This window comes from Vidua macroura, chromosome 2 (genome assembly GCF_024509145.1).
Source record: "Vidua macroura isolate BioBank_ID:100142 chromosome 2, ASM2450914v1, whole genome shotgun sequence".
Taxonomy (NCBI): domain Eukaryota; kingdom Metazoa; phylum Chordata; class Aves; order Passeriformes; family Viduidae; genus Vidua; species Vidua macroura.
Genome location: NC_071572.1, coordinates 13,875,146 through 13,891,686, shown reverse-complemented (window position 1 = coordinate 13,891,686; position 16,541 = coordinate 13,875,146). Strand labels below are relative to the sequence as shown.

Sequence of the window (16,541 nt, the reverse complement as noted above, 5' to 3'; positions counted from 1 at the left end):
TCATCAAGAAGCCTGTCTGATCAGATGGAATATACACTTCAATTGTTTAGTTTTCAAAGCCACACCCCACAAAAATAATCTCTGAGTTGGAGAAGACTAACAGCACATATGATGACAGCTGTCTCTCTGAGATACTTGGAATAGACAACAAACCAGTTGGGATTTGGTGACCAGCCTAGCAAAGGCTCTTTGCTCTAGTGCTATACAAAATTCTTAAAATAGTTAACATCTGACCTTGAGTTCTTCTCAGTCCTGTCTTAGATCCCTACAGTTCATTTGTTCATATCTCTCACTAGAGAGACAAATATGTACTCCCCACATCATGCTTTCCTCACTTAAAGCAGTCAGGGAAACTGAGGTAACTTCCACACATATTTATATCTTCATAACATGGAACCATCATCCTGCAGCCAATAAGCTTGTTCTAAGTTCAACTCCTTTTACATTTTTGGGGTAAATCTCAGTCAACAAATATGTTTCCTCTCCTCTGCAAGTAATTATTTTTCCATACTTGGGTTCTTGATTTCACACCTGCCTTCTTCAAGGACTGTAACAGTGAGACTTTTCATTCCATACACTGCATTTAGATGGATAAGGTCCAATCTAACAACCACTCACAACAATGGTGTGATATTAAATCAGACTCACAGGATGTGTTCCCTTCATACATAGACTATTTCACAGGGTAACAGCATTCAGCCTATGGAAAGGCTTCATGTATGACTCACAAAGAGCCTTTTTACATATCCTAAAGATTAGTTGCCCAGTCTCATATTAATTGTTTGCATTGCTGGCACTCGATGTCAGCATGCCGTCACTGAAGAAACATGGTATTATGATAGGGCTTTTAGCACTAAGATTACTTATCAATGGAAAACAAAAAAACCCAAGAGTACCATTCAAGATCTTGTAATATAATTAGCACAGCATAATAGATAAGAGTTTTAATGCAGAAATCACCTCCTTGATTGTGGAGGGAAACATCAACAGTTTTCTCTTCTGCTGCAGTTTATTCCTCAGGCAGCTGAAGGTATCTCTTCATAGCGAAATCAGTACCACTCAGAAAAGAGACAAAAAAGTAAAACCTGTACACTTTTGTAAAGGCAAACCATTAGATTGGTAGCTTGTTCGGTGATGGATAATGAAATGCAGATTTATTTCTCACTATCTCCTGCTGCAATAGGAAAATGGCAGTGTAAGCCACAATCCTCTCAGTCAGAACATACAAACAATAAAAGAAATATATGCAGAACTCATCTCACTGTGTCTAATACATGGCACTGAATCTGAACTTTCAGTCATCCCAAAAGCAATGCTCTCCCTGAATTCACAGGGAAGTCTTCTCCCTGTATTTTGTGCATGCAGAAGTCAGATTTATTAGTAGGCTACCATATATATTTCTGAAGTCCATGGTCTAATGAGTTCGATTTTAAGCATTTCATATTAGGTAGAATTCTTTGGAGTTATATGGAATGGGAGATATTTTCTCCTAATTTTCAATGCTTGCACATAACAGTGTTGCATACTTGGAAATGACCATTTTCATGCTGGATGCATGTAAGGGAATGAGGCTGATAAATAGATAGAACCAGGAGGTACAGGATTCTGGATAACCAGAAGTTACCCAACACGTAATAATTATGGATTTCTATCAAAATACTCAATAAAAGATTGTGAGCTCATCACAAGAAAAGACATTTTCACTTGTTGCTCACATCAGTAGCAAGCAAATCCATCTGTTTGATCAAATCTTTGTCCAAGTAATGCATAGAGTACAGTTTGCTGCAAAAGTTGAAGTATGTCTTAAAAGGTAAAAATACAGTCCTTTGACTACTCAAATATTATGGGTATTTATATATTTTTACAAGATCCTTCCCATTACCCTCCCTATTTTAGCTAAATTGCACTTTGAGTAGATACATTTTCCAGTCTGCATGCTCTCTAGGTTTAATGAGATGCTTTGATTGGGACTCAGCTGGTAATTCAAACACAGGACTGTGAATGGTGCAGGGACCTCTGCTCCTGCTGTACTCAGTGACCCTTTCAGAGGGACTCAGCTCACTGCCCCATGGGCTTCTACTCTGCAGAGGCCTGAATCACTTCTGGCCTACCAATCCACCCTATTGTCTTTATGCTGACCATGCCAACCAGAATTTAAATATTTCTCTTCATAATCTGAAAACTAAATATCACTATACATGGCCAAGCAAATTCTCTGCCTTCCTTTCTAAAACCCAGCAAACAATGATGCTGACATTCCACTTCCACACACACACCCACACATTTCCAAATTTCACTTTGAAGTGAAATAAAAACACATAAAAAGCCTTTTTTTTCCCCCAATGTTACAGAACCACAGAATCACAGAACTGCTGAGGTACAAAGGGACCTCTTGGGGTTATCTTCTCCAATCTTCTCTGCTCAAGCAGGGCCACCCAGGGCTGACTGCCAAGGAACTTGTCCAGATGACTTTAGATTATTTCCAAGGATACACAGATGGAGACTCAACAACCTTCTGAGCAATGTGTGCCAGTGCTTGGTCACTCTCATGGTGAAAAACTTATTTCCTGTGGTTCCGTGTGCTCTCTGAAGTAGGGCACTTTTAATGGGAACTTTTATTGGCAACAAGATTCCTTGACCATGTATTGGTGAGCAGAACACTGCCATTTGTGATGGATGAAGATTAAGAAGGGCTGATTGGTACTGCACTGCTACTCTTGACCCTCGTGACTTGAAGAATAAAGCTGACTGTGCTCATCAGTATCTTCACACTGTGAAGAAATTATCTCCATAGAGCTTTATAAATCTATGAAGAGAATTGAGCAACCCACAGGAAAGACTAATGTCTGTAGCATGAAAGCAGAACTCGCTTATGCAACCAGCTTCATGTGTATTTTAGTACCATTTCTTTTAAGCATAGCAGTCAATAGATTAAGTCTGAACATGAAAGGTCGTTTAGCAAAAGTAGGAAAGAAACGGTATCTTCTAATGTTCATATTTTTACATAGAAAAAAAAAATATTTTTCAAGATCAAGCTGCTTTCTCCAGCTTCTTGCCTGTGGTAGAGGAGCATAGCTATATTCACTTCAGTAAGATTCACCAGGTAATAGTGTAAAATAACCTGTGTTTTTAAGCTATATATATATATACACATACACACACACACACCTTTTAATTCTAATACATGTTAAGAAGATAGAAAACCATTAATTACAAAAAAAAAATTAAAAATAATAAAAAAGAAAACACTAAACCAACCTACAAACATTCAGAGGCTTGATAGAGTGCCTTTAATGGCCTTTAAATGCCTGCTAAGGCAACTTAGATATTCAAACAGCAATACCTGCTCCTGGTGCTTAGCATGTACGGCAACTATTCTGGACAGCCTCAGTTATTTACATTTTGATTGTTTAAGGCCTTTGACTTTTTCCAGCCTACGTTGATTAGCTTGCAGGGAGAGGGACAGCACAGGCAACATGGCTTTCATTTGATGTACCATTTCACAAAACCCTTACAATAATCACTGAAAAACATGCCAGAAAAGGAGATGCTGCAATAAATGTTGTACTACATTGGAAAGAAAATCTCCTAACTTTCTACAGCAAAGATGCTGTATGTCATGCAAATGTGCATACAAAGATGCATGTACATTTATCTCTCTGGAGAAAAAAGATTTATCTCTAATGAGGGAAGGATACACTTGAAAGCAAGAGCCATATTTCTCAGCCAAAACAACACTAGGGTACATCTTCAACAGTTTTCATGCTCTTATGTTGTTATTATTAAGCGACTGCCTATGGCCTTATCACATACACCAAGAAAACAAGATGTTTTGCCAGCACATTTCTAATTTGATGGATCATGATTTTTATCTCCCAGCAAAGATTCAATCTTTGCATGTCCTTTTTTATGGCTACTATTTAAGGCACTGAGCCATGGCAATATCTCCCATGAACCATTACTAGAATACAAAAAATAGTTTAAAAATGCAAGAGAGGGTACCAGTCATTTTTGCAGTAAATGGGGAGTGTGACTGAGGGGTACATGACCCATGACATCCACTTACAACACATTTCACTAATGCTTGACAGTCAGTTTTCTTTTGGCACTCATGGTACTTCAGTGCCATGCTTGAAATTTAGCTGGTTTTGCCAGTGTGTCATCATCATATACTGTTGTAAATGTAAAAGTGTAAAAGACAGATACCTTTAATTTCTGATCCCTCCTATTCTCCAGTCCCTCTTCACATATCACACGGAGGAAAGGAATGAACACACAGAGCTCTTGTGAGCAGAAGTTACAGGTTTCTTGGCAGGGTGAAGTAGGCCACACTGTCTTCCAAACATTCTGTGGACAAGCAGTTACCAAAGTTTTACATAGCTCCTGCATACCTAAAGCAGCAAGTAACTTCTGATGACTGAGCAGGCAAAGCATTTAAGAAGCCACACAAGTGTAGAATTATCCTTCCCTCCACCACTGAGGACTCTGTGATTTTCTGAGGTGGGCCTATGGATATATCTTTTATTTTTGTAAGGTTTTTTTTTTTTAAGCTACTTAGATTTTTGGTTTACAGAACATCCTGACAAATCACCCACTAATTGAAGCCAGCAAGCAAAAGCCAAGGAATGCCTGAGCAAGCCACAAGTAGTTTTTTCTTTGGTCTTTGCAAAATTTTTCAAAGCACAGGGTCTCTGATTTTCTTCCTCTACTTTTCAGACTCGATAATAGCATTTTCAATGAGCTGCCCTCAGAGGATGCAAACTGTGTTGTCAGCCTCACTCACAGGGATTTGGAGGGAAGTGCTGCCATAATTGCATCCTATCTGGATGTACTATGATGCTCTCTAGTCCTGCTATGTCAGGAAGGAGCAAGAGGGAGCTGTTCCATGAGGAAGAGGAAGCTGCAAGCCAAGCATGGTGACAAAGCTGGCAAAGGCAATGGTATGAGCAGCAAGAGCTGTCTCATCACACTGTGCGAGGTAAGATCCCAGAGCAGGCAAGTCCATAATCACAGGATCATATAATACTTTGAGTTGGAATGGAACTTTTAAAAATCATCAAGTCCAACCCACCTGCAAGCTGACACATTAATATTTCCATGGATGGAGAATCTCTGGGCAATCTCTTTCAGTGTTTTGTCACTCTCATTATAAAAAACACCTTCCTTATATCTAATCTAAATTGACCATTCTTCATTTTAAAACCATTACCCCTTATCTTATGAGCAGGTGCCCATGTAAAACATTTCTCTCCCTCTTTTTTTCTAAGTTCCCTTTAGGTACTGGAAGGCTGCTATAAGGTCCCCCCGTATCCTCCAGGCTGAACAATCCTAAATAAATAATAAGGCACCAGACCCGAGGTCAAGAAATCAGTCCCCAATTCAGGGCCAGGATCTAGTGTGTGAACAGGCACAAGCAACAGGCTGCAACATCCACTGCAGAGTGTCCCCAGCAGGAACCAATCTCATTCCCAAGCAGCTGTTGGAGGCCTCTGCCATGGGAAGCCTTCTTCCAGCTTTTGGGCAAAAAAGCCCCAAGGCAAAAAAGGCTTTTCAAATATCTCTTTCTGATCAGAGACCTGGCCTTGAGTGCAGAAGGCCAAACCCCTGGGAGGGGTGTGGAATCATGTTCCAGGCTCTGCCACTGCTACTCCAGAGGCAAGGGGTGCTTTCCCTGCTGTCTCCATTGCTCCATACATTGCAGTTGCTTTTGTGGAAAATGCTTTACAGGCTGGATGAGTGACATGACTTCCTTGCTTAAATTTCTCCTCTCTGACGTGGCCCTTTATTTACTCTTTAAAAAAGCTATTGAGTGAATTTCAATTTAGATTATTTGAAATAACAAGATTTTAAAAGCAGGTCAGGGAGAGGAAATCACTGTTGGAAGGCCATAGCTGAACCACCAATTTAATCTTCAATATGGATTTATATCTCATCCTCTCAAAACTCTTATTAAAAAAAGAGCTTCAACCCACAAGAGCTGACAACAGGTCAACAGTATAATGTCTTCTTAAGTATCACATTGATGGTACAAATGTGTTTTCAGTGACATTTTAACCAATGAAAAATTCTCCTGTTCAAGTGTTGCTATAATTCAAAACCTAACCGAAGTTGCACAAATACCTCAACACTTCTCATCGCTTATAATAGTACTTTGTGAGTCAAGGGCAGGTAATCTAAAGGCAAAATATGTGCATCAAAGCTACCTTAAGGAACTGGTACAGGCAATAATGACCTCAAAATGACTACTCACAGGATTAAAAACTGTATACAGGAGCCAGCAATTTTAACCTCATTAACTGCAGAGTAACCTCAGTTCACTAACTCAATTACTTAAATGATTTGTACAATCACTATTCCTTAATTACTAGCACAACTTTAATATTAAAGGTGTAAAACTGTGGAGACATCATTAAAAAATAAAGTTGATAGAGAATATTTGCTAGGTTCTTCTCCAGTGCTTTAAATTCATTCTGCCTGAAAATGGAGCTTGGAAGAATACTGACTGTTAAAGCTATTGTCCTTCCAAAGTTGTCTGTTGCTTTGGAAAAATTTGAGATGCAATCTGTGAAAATGGAAGGGATTTAACAAACTCTGGATCTGATATAGGGAGGTCAGCTTCATTATGTTTTTTTTTTCTGTTGGCAGTCTTGCATACAAATTTAAGAGGGATGGGAATGATCTGTGGATCTGTTTTTCACTTTGATTGATGGGGATGGTATGGTGGTGGTGTTTGATCATTTAAGAAAGCAGTAGAAAAGTTTGTAGAAAGTAAGTGAACTGTCTTGAACTTGACACCCAAAGAAAGAATCAGAGGTGGGAAAGAAGGAGACAAGACAGCAATAGAAATATCTGCAAGTTGTCAGGATAAGGATAACTGTTGATCTACCATCTTAGTAACATTGTGCAAGGAAAAACAAAGGGATAGAGGACGAAGTTCCAGGATATCTCTTGGAAAATGAACAGGGAATGGAAGGGGAGAGAGAAGGAAAAATTATTTTTCTGAGGGGTGCACTGAAGAAGCAATTAATCACAGAGTGAAGAAGAGAAGCAGTACCACAGTCACAGATGAAAGCAGCAGAGGAGTCGAGCAGATCCTTTCTTTCCTCATAGTGCCGAAGGAAACTGGCCTGTCATGTAATTGGAAGTCAGATGCCAATTTTGAGCTTAGGTGCATAAGGAGGCCTTAGGAATGTTTTTAATAGAACAGACTGTGGCATAGAATTTGCTTCAGTTTTAGTGCAAAAAACAAAGTTTGCATGAATTGGTTCATTATAATACTTTCATATGTTGTTTTTTCCCCTGCTTTCTACAGCTGTATGATAGTAAGAAAACAGTCCCCATTAGATCTATTCATTCCACAACAATAATACACACAGTACAACAACAGAATGTGAATGAGCCACAAAATAATGAACTTGTAAAATCTATGGAGGCAAGAAGTCAATTTTTTTAACCTACTAAGAAATGGACTACAGAAGCATTTAACCAATTATCTGTATACTCTGCTCTTTTCTCAGCATATCTGGAAGCACAAGCTCTCTTTCCTGACACCTCATGAGAGAAGCTGCCAAGCGTGGCTCTGTCTCCATTGCTAGAGCTACACCCACTCCTGTACTCTGTGGCAGCACCAGGGAGCAGCAGTCTCCTTTTCTTCCTGTGAATGTGGCTGAATGTCCACCAGTCCTAGAATGGAGAATCCGGACACATTCCTGCCAGTCACTAACCCAGCCTCCATCACCCTGAAATCTGGAATTCCTCCGTAAGGCATATCCACCTTTGTTGATCGCCATGGTTGTGGGGTCTCTTCTTAACACAATGCACTTAAGAAACTGTCATTGTTGTTTTACACTAGATACGTGCACATGTGCAATATAAATTACCTTCCTTTCTAGAGATGAAAGTTATCTGCCTCTTGTGTCTTTCTCTCTTGGGTTTGGGGTCCTTAGTGAGGTTCCCATACAGGAGCTCTGTTTATCTGGCACTGTAAGTGCCAGTCTGGATTGATTTCCTTTCCTCAGCAAATTCCAGTCACTCCCTCCAGAACTATTTCCAAATCTTCCTGCGATCTCTCTCTCTGGCCACTGGCTGCAGTCCAGGTCCTTCTGGAACCTGACATCGCACTAAGGTCACTTTCTTAAGTGAAGGTTTGTGACTAAGTTGTGACAAAAGGGGAAATCATTTTACTTTCTGCTTTCCCCCTTAACAATGTGCTGTCTACATAGACTTCTGTCTCTATACCAGCTCCTGAAATGTTTTAGTACTCTTTCAATTTAGCAGTAATATAAAATAGCAGCAGCTCAGTTCAGTGCTTTAGCAGTGCCTGATCAGCTATTCTAAAGTTAGTTTGTGGATCTCAACATTGTGCCTCTGCCTGCCTTTAGACCATAGGCTTCTCAGTGCCTGCTGTGTTTGTACAGTCCTGACCAGAGGCCTGCCTTCACCCACTGCAACTGTTCTGAGACCCACAGTAATGTCTACAATAAAACTAAATGTGTTTTTTTTCCTGTGTCACACAGAGTGTGTCAGGCTTAGAAATGTTTGTTATACAATCCTAGGAGAGAAATGTAATGTGTCTAGCTACCCTTAAGTTTTTCAGGGTCGGTTTCCAAACCCAGGGAGGCATATACCCAACACAGACACTCAAACAGATGCAACAACCACTGCTCCAAATTTTGGCTTCACTTCATCTCATTACAAAAAGCAGCTCATGTCCTGCTGTGGAGGAGCTGCAGGATTATGCAGGAGGTCAGACTCCATCATTCTGCTGATCACTTCTGTCCTTTACTGTCTAAAAATAAGTTTTCAAAGCCCTTCTTAAGTCTAATAGAGGGTTCATAAGAAATCCTTGAACTGAGATACATTTCTGGATCCAAGCAAACAGCTGAATAGACCCATTTACAAGTAAAGGCTCTGATCAAGCAGAGAGATCCATTCTTATTCCCTTTACTAACAGTTTTCAAAATTCTAAATGTTGACGCTTCATTCTGCAGATTTTGCAATTTCTTTTAAGTGACTTTCACGAAGGACAGTTGGCTAATACTCAGTACTCAGGTTTGTACAGGAGCTGGTGGTCACAAAAGTGCAAAGCAACATTCCAGCAAATTTCCTTGTCCTCCTGCACTTCAGTGGGGGTTTCTGCTGTTGCTCGTGGACTTTTGATTTGCAGCAGCAGCACAGGTGATGTTACCAGATTCTTCTTATATCCTCAAGCTAATAATTCATTGTACCATAGGAAGGCAGCAAAAGAAGATTGAAAACAGTAAAAAAAAAAATTGGGAAATATGTAATTCCTGAAATGATACAGGTTGGATCAACATTTCTTTCTTTTTCCTAACCAAAAATCATAAATTACTAATTTCACATTATTTTTATAGCAGCTGCTGAATATGCTTACGGAAATTTCCACTTAAAAGAATAACCATGATTTTTGAAGACTTGCCCTGTATTAAAATGTTTGGGCTTAGAATTATCTGGTAGCTTAGAAATACAATATTACATTAAATTCATGGATTTTAATAAAATTTCTGGATATGGATCAGTTAATAAACTTTGTTTCACCAACCACCTAACAGATACCCAGCTATGACTGCTTAATGAATGTTTCCCTGAAATGAAATCTGGAACATTTCAAACTATCAGACTGATGGGAAAAAATAATTCTCTGTAAGAAAAACCCTGTTGCAGATTCAGTTCTACATAGCTGAAGCTCACTTTATTTCAATTGGCAGCATTTTCACCTTTGAAAATCTTCTTATATCGCATTGTGGCAGTCTTTTATGTTCACAGTGATTATTTACTGAACAATATACTAAAATAGGGTGCTGGGAGTGCAAGGCTAACTGTTCTCACACAGTCCAGCTTCCACAAGTGCTGTATCCCTTCTGGACCTATAGGTTCTGCTGGGAAAGGCATGGATCCTATCCCAGGGGCAGGCTTGAAATGTTTGAACATTACACTAGGACTAAAAGCTTCCACACTTTGAAGGGGTGTTACACAAATGCAAGTGGGGCAACTGCAAATGTTTAACCCTCTCCCTGCACTGGGGCACAAAGTGCAGAGATGCACCTGCAATGGGAGCTGCACCTGCTGATGGAGGCTGCACCAGGCACATGAGGCCACCAGCCAGGTGTCACCTATGTACTGTCTCGAAGATGAAGAGACAGTGCCCTGGAGAAGACTGTAACACCTTGGGCTGCCACACTTCCATCTTTCTTTTTATGAGAAGGGAAGACTGGAGACTGGGAACAAGCCCCAGTGCTTGAGCTTACATTACAAACCTGACACAGGGAGATGCCAGCCAGCCCTAGTAGGAATCCAAGCTGGACCAGCACAGGCTTGCTTTGGAGTCCTGTTGTATGACCCTGAGCTCAAGGCAATAAATCAGCTTCCTAGTTCCCATCTTAACAATTTTATAGCCCCTGCTACAGACACTGCCTCATAATATTATCACAAAAAATAGTATTTGTGATGATAGTGGAGTTGAATTAGCAGTGAGTGCAACTTAGGCACTGGGCTGATGATGAACAGTGCATCACTGACTGTGGAGAGGCAGCCACAGCTACAGTAATGAAACACTGGGGACTGTGGTTCCTGTGATAAACAATATGCTGCTTCCACCAAAGCATTGTATAAGAGACTACTGATCAACTGCATGTAGGTGACAGAGCAGTTGCCAAATTGCTAATTTATTGGGGTTTGTCAAGCAAATAGCAGCAGTGGCTGTGGAAAAACTATTACCAAATGTGAAAATGGATTCCGCTTCATAATTGTCAGGACATTGTAAAACATTGGTAATGAGACAGTTTTAGGCAGCTCCACTTTTTTTTTCCAGAATTATTAATTAGAACAGTTCAGCTAAGCAACAATGTACCTTTCTCCTGAGTTCATGAACTGACTTTTGACAGAAAAACACACAGACAGAAAACAGGGAAGAAAACACACAAAGGTGGAGCTAAGACATCCTAGTTAGGGGCTGGCTTTATTTTTATGACATAAGTGAAAAGATATCAGAAATGACCTTTTCACTAAACAAATACCTTTCAATCTTGTCAGCTCAACATGAGCGTGGCTATTTCAGCTGCTAGACTGAACTACCAAATGTCACAAACACCAGCTGCAGGTGAATCCTCTCTGGTACTGACACAAGGGTTGCAGTGTCATTTTTGCAAAAGTGACAAAACAAAACAGAGCTTACTATACCCGCTGAGGAAGGAAGGCAGCACAGGAGAACAGCTACTCCGAGGACAGAGATTTCACAACCTCTCTGGGCAACCTGTGTCAGTGTTTGATCAGCCTTTGAGAAAATGTTTAAGTGGAACTTCCTGTGTTTCAAATTGTGACAATTACCTCTTGTCCTGTCACTGGGCACTAGAGTCTGGCTCTGTCATCTTGACTTTGCTCATCCCAACCCAAGCAGGTATTCATGCCAGTGGGTAAAATCCCCTGACTCTTCTCTTCTCCAGGCTGTACAGTCTCAGCTCTCTCAGGTCCACCTTTGATGAAAAATGCTCCAGTCCTTTAATCTCCTTTGTGACCTTTCACTGGACTTGCTCCAGTACATTCATGTCTCTCTTGTGCTGGGGAGCCCAGCACTGAACCCAGAACTCAGCTACATCTCACAAGTGCTGAGTGGATAGCGAGGATCACCACCCTCAGTCTGACACCCTGCCTGCTGCAGTATGTGGGCACAGCCATTTTGGTCCCAGGTGCCAAAAGACAATAAAAAACTTGTCATAGAATCATAGAAACATTTAGATTGGGAAAGATCTGTAAGATGAATGAGTTGAACTGTTAATTTTGCAGTGCCAAGTCCACCACAAAACCCTGTCCCCAAGTGTCACATCTACACATCTTGTACATAGTTCCAGGGATGGTGACTACACCACATCCCTGGGAACCTTATTCCAGTGTTTGACAACTGTGAAGAAATCTTTCCTAATGTCAAATCTAAAATTCCCCTGGTACAACTTGAGGTCATTTTCACTTGTCCTCTGTTTGTTCTTCTGCACAGTGTGCAGGAAAGAGAGAAAGTTTTTCCTCCATAATGTCCAAGCATTTATAGAAGTTGCAAACTACTCAGCCAACCAGATAGGAATGTGAAGGCAACATCAGAAAGCTGGTTGGGAGGGAACTTTTTCAAATATTCTGGGACATTATGCTGAGGGATTTCTTTTACTCCTATACCTAATCTACCTAATCTTTTGCTATTTTCAGATAACACTAGCAAACTTCTACATAGGAAACCTGTCCAAATATTCAGCTGGAAGCCATGTGGAAGTCATTCTCTAGCCCTTCTCATTGTGCAGAGGAGAGGCTTCAGTTGTTAAATGTCGACACTTTTTTTTTTACCTGTTTAAGAGACGATCAATTTAGAGAACTATTTCAGAAGTCTATGTAGTTTATCTTCACAAGCCTTTTTAGTTTAGTTTTTGTATTGAAACACTTCAAGCACTTCAAACAGGTATCACATGGTTTTCTGAAGCCTGCTACAGAAATCATAATAGAAGGCCTATTGTAGAAGAAGCATAACTAAACACACAAGGAAGACATGATTCATTGGGACTGGGACAATTCAATGTCTTCTGTAGACAAGTATTTACTTCTTCCTGATTCACAATCACCTGAGGTGTTTCTCTAAGCAGCAGCAAAGTGTCAAAGGCAAAAAGAATTTTATCAGCTCAGCATATGAAAAACAGACTTATGCTGAGACACAGCCAACTGAAGCTGTCATAAGGAAGATGAGATAGACAGTTTAGCTCAGGGATTGAACACTATAAGCAACTCTGTAGTGCTGGCTGCAGATGTGCCCTGTGCACACACACATGGGATAAAGGCAATGAAAGCCCATAAAAATGGATAGAAGATGAGAGAAACTTTTGCAGAGGTAGTGCAGCCTGGAAAGGGTTGTGGAAATATGACCAAAACGAGACTTCTACTCTATTCAGAGAAATGGAATTTTTTAGATGTTTGAAATAACAGATTTGTAGTGGAAAAAAAAAAAAATGCAGACTCTGTATCAATTCCTTTTTTGAATGAAAAAGCTTGTAAGACCCTGACTAATGATTAAACCATCAGGTCAAAGGTACACCTAACTGGAGAGGAGAGAAATTGAGATGTTATTCTTGCTGAGCCAAGGTGGAAAGAAGATATTAATTGACCTTAATCAAAAAGTTAACTGAAAATGTTTAAACAAACCTGGCAGAAGAGCTAGAGGCTTTACTGCAGGAGTTTGGGAAGTCTGAGAATGTCTCCAAAGGGCTCAACACTCACAGCTGCAATTTTTGCTGGGGAAAAGGATCCAAAGTAAGGCTGAAACCTGGCTTTTGAATGGATTTTTGCAGTTTCAAGAGGTTTGATCATATGTTTGCTATTTATAAGAAAGGAGCCAGAGTCAACACATTTCTGGACTAAAATCTCTGTAACTATAAAAAGCCAAGACAGATAATTTCTAAATATGCATTTTAAGTATCAATAAGATACTTGATAGTGGATACTCACACAAGAAAGGAGTTCAACTATTGACTTACAAAACAAAGCTTTGTTCTGGGCAAAAGGACAAAACCCTTGTTATTTTGCACCAAATGACCCTCAGAGGATATGAACTAGCTTCATTTTTATTTGGAAGCCTCTCAATGCCTCATATTTCATGGGCGATGGATAGCTGTCTATGTTTCACAGGAAGAGCTGCCATACAGGAAGGCACCTTCCAGACAAGAATCATACAATAGCTGTTTGTGACGATGGTTTACAGTGCACTTGCAGCACATATGAAATCCCTTCAGAACCAAAGATGATTTTTATAAAACAGATAAAACCAGAGCTGAATTCTGGAGACAATCAGGCAGTAGTTCCATGTGATTGTGGAAGAGTCATAAATTAGGCAAAGATCTGCCCAGCAGTGTAACCCACTTGCCAGCAGAGTTATCTGAAACATTCAAGTCTCTGACAGCAATTTTAACTAAAGAGTCCACTGTAATTAACTCATTAGCAGTTGTTTCAATGAGTTTAGCACTGTAAGCCTCTGAGGCTCCAGAAAGCTAGGTATTTCGGAGGCTGTAAATTTTGCTAGAATGTGGCAGCTGTTTGCACAAGGCTTTCCTCAGTAAACAGAAGTGAGTTCAACCATCTTCCACTTCTTGGGAAAACGTAATTTTTGTGGCAACCCTTTCTGGCGGAAAACATCCTACGGTGCTTTTTCATGGCTACTCAGGCTACACAGCAAGACCAGTAATAAACACACATCCTTTTATGCTTAACAGTCAGGTCTTTTCTTTACTTTTGGGGCTAAAACAAAACCTCCTACAGCTACAGCTCCATTAGGGACTACTGCAGCTGGCAGTCCTGACTTTGTGCAGAAAAGAACAATAGATGTATAACACACAAAGGTCATTTCTGTGACGGAGTGGGACCTGCTCTAACAAGTTATGAATATGTAACAGAAAATGGAGTTTGACAGGTGTTTTCTGTTCTCCAGGCCTAAGTCCACAATGTAGAAAACTCTTCCCTTTACTGGGTCTTGCAAAAGATACCGAAACCCACTACAGCATCAACCAAGCCCCATATCAGTCAATGCTGCTCCATGATCAGGAGTGCATGACCCAAAGACTTCCCTTGCAAAGCATCCCAGGCAGGAGCACCTTATCCAAATCCTCATTGCACAATTTCAGGCACCGAGTCAGCACAGGCCACCAGGGTGCCAACCATGCAGCCACCAACTGCACCCTCACTTAGATCTCACCCAAATTCTCTGAACATGCCATGTACAAGCCCAGAATGCTGGCTAGACAACAGTAATCCCAGTGTGCAGGTAAGACCAGAGGGTCTTTCCAGCCTAGGCAGCCCTCAGCATCCCCTGTCCCTTTTCATCAGGGACACAGCCTTCCAGTAAAAACATATTGCAGGAAAAGGAGGAGAAAAGCCACTCCACACCAGCACAGCTTTGCTTTCCACACTTATCTGTTCAGAATCCATTCTTGCCAGTATGCCCCAAGGACAACACCTGCAACTCTTGGCCTTCACTAAGCTGGACTCCTTGAAGATCCCTGTTCCATGGTAGGGGGGTTCTGCTCCAAGTCTTTCTGGAATATGTGTGTTTTACCATCATCCCTGTCAACTCTGCTTCTACTGGTTATGTCACAGTCCTCCCCATGGAGAAGCAGGGAGTCACAGAGACACTGTGCCATGTTTTCCTATGGGATTGGCTCTGATTTGCACAACAGAGCTAGAAAAGCCTAGCCTGCCCTTGGTTCATATGCCTAGTACAATCCTTTGAACTCTAAGGCAGAGGATCTGGACAGACTTGTTGCTTTCAGAATAACAACACATGTTTCAGCACTTGAGTTGTTTCTTGTATCAGATGCTCAATGCAGAGTTGTCTGAATTTTATTTTTAAGTATTGAGAGAAACATTTCCTGAACTGTCATTATCTAGTTTGGCAATAACATATGTAGCTGGGTCATAGTTTCTAGAGTTTCATCACAGTTCAGTAGTAGTTAAGCATTTTGTCATGAAGGCTAGAATCTGTAGACACTGCCAACATACCAGAACTGCAGGGGGTAAAAAAACACAAATCCAGACAATTCTGAAATACTTCAGTGAAGGTCACAAGTATTTGCAGTCCAGCCAATGCCTGCTCAAGTCTGGGTACAGCTAAAAAACAAGCACCCTGGGGTGCTCCTCTATTTCTTTTAGATCTGGACCCTGCTGGTACTAAAAGAGAACTGGGGGAGGAAAGGACAGCTCTGTTATGGAGGCTGGAAGGAACAGAACAGCCCAATCAGGACACAGCTGGGGTGCTGGTCTGACTTTGTTTAGCTCTGCCTGCAGCCAAACTCCAGCTTGCAGTAGTGATTATACAGCTTCTAGTGCACCAAAAATATGGCTCCTCAAAAGCCATGAGGAGATGTAAGATCTGTTGGGCCAAACATCTCCCAGACAGTGTCCAGGACAGCTGGCAGCTCAGCCACAGACCAAACACACTTAGAAGAGGCACCAAATCTCCCCTGATCTGCTGGCAGAGCAGGAGCTGTGTTGCTGGGCTTGAGCCCTTCAGGATAACCTTCCTTCCATCCCTCCTAGTTGGCACTAGGTGATAGTTTGTGTCAGGGCAGACAGGACAGATGACCCCAGAATAAAATAAAAAGCAGCAGCAAGTGCCAAGCAAGACAGGACCTCACTTCAGCTCCACAGTGTGCTAGACAGTTGAGGATACAGCCCCTGAAGCAGTGATCTCAAACCTCTGGTGTAGCTGATAGCTGAGGTAGCTGTCCTCACATCTTTAGCTAATTTTCATAGGCAAATAGGGCCTCATCTTGCACATTTGATGAATAACCTTTACTACTGCTACTGCTGTCCTCTTCAGCACAGATAGGCTGTGCACTTTCCACAGTCAACTGTTACAAACCTAAGTCTTTCTCGGTCTGCTGCATCCCAGTTTTTGGAGGAGGAAAAGACTAAATTTGAAGCTTAATTATTTAAAATAAATTAGTTTCCCTGCTTAAGAGTTAGAGATGTGATTTAACAAGTTGGGGACTGACATTTAA

The 16,541-nt window shown here is 40.9% G+C and overlaps 1 long non-coding RNA gene across 4 annotated transcripts in view; it reads right to left on the bottom strand.

Moving 5' to 3' along the window:
- Positions 1 to 15,078, bottom strand: part of LOC128803534 (uncharacterized) — a 30,490-nt gene extending 15,412 nt beyond the window's left edge. The window contains exons 1-2 of one of the 4 annotated variants that reach the window (XR_008435749.1): positions 14,999 to 15,078; positions 4,207 to 4,347 (exon numbers count right to left, since the gene is read on the bottom strand). This is a non-coding gene — a long non-coding RNA (uncharacterized LOC128803534). Of the gene's footprint in view, positions 1 to 4,206; positions 4,348 to 11,346; positions 11,435 to 14,998 lie in introns of those variants that run through there. The other 3 variants (XR_008435748.1, XR_008435750.1, XR_008435747.1) reach the window with 3 other exon arrangements.
- Positions 15,079 to 16,541: the final 1,463 nt, after the last annotated feature.